The sequence below is a fragment of the Orycteropus afer genome, unplaced genomic scaffold (assembly GCF_000298275.1).
Source record: "Orycteropus afer afer isolate SDZICR_OR568_19922 unplaced genomic scaffold, OryAfe1.0 scaffold00539, whole genome shotgun sequence".
Taxonomy (NCBI): Eukaryota; Metazoa; Chordata; class Mammalia; order Tubulidentata; family Orycteropodidae; genus Orycteropus; species Orycteropus afer.
The window spans coordinates 1411013-1411714 of record NW_006922126.1 but is presented as its reverse complement, the minus strand read 5'-3'; the positions used below and the strand labels follow the sequence as shown (position 1 = coordinate 1411714).

At 41.9% G+C, this 702-nt stretch overlaps 1 non-coding gene across 1 annotated transcript; it reads left to right on the top strand.

Annotated features, from left to right (window-relative positions):
• The first annotated feature begins 500 nt into the window (after positions 1 to 500).
• LOC122151540 lies at positions 501 to 607 on the top strand. Its single transcript, XR_006164200.1, has one exon. It is a non-coding gene; the product is annotated as a U6 spliceosomal RNA (small nuclear RNA).
• Positions 608 to 702: the final 95 nt, after the last annotated feature.

The following is a 702-nucleotide window of genomic DNA, read 5'->3' as shown; positions in this document are numbered from 1 at the left end:
TAATTATATTCAGTTCACTACTACTTTAAAATATTTTGGAAATGGGACCAGAACCTTCTCTTCAACAGAATATGGAATCTGAACACTGTTGAGACTTTGGAGGTCTGTTTTTAGGTTTTAGAACCTAGCCATCTCCTTTCTGAACTGTGGGATATCTCTTGCTGCCTTACAGCTTAGCTGCCCACCATTTGGGCAACCAGTTGTTCTCTAGCCTTGTCCCCAGTACTCTGTGCCTGACATCTCTCTCTGCCCCTTTTCTCTGCTCCTGACTTTATAAAACTGCAACATGTAGTCAGCAAAGGCCCAATGCCCGTGAGGGAGTTCTCCTCTTCTGCCTCAACCTTCTGTGTACTAATTCATCCACTCAGTGAAGACATCTGAGAAAGAACTGGAGGGGTATATACAGACGCAAGTCTGGCCTATAACTCCTTAGGATTCTAACCAATCATGCTTACTCCACATGCGGTTGTTAAGCATTCATTAATAGTTCAGCAAGTTTCATGCTTTCTTTAGCAGCACCTACACTAAAATTGGAACAATACAGAGAAGACTAGCATGGCCCTTGCACAAAGATGACATGCAAATTCTTGAAGCATTGCATGTTTTTAATGCTTCCTACTGTCAAAAAGACATCAAGAGAAGATGGCAGGAATACACAGAGTCACTGTACCAAAAAGAACTGATCGATCTTCATCCATTTCA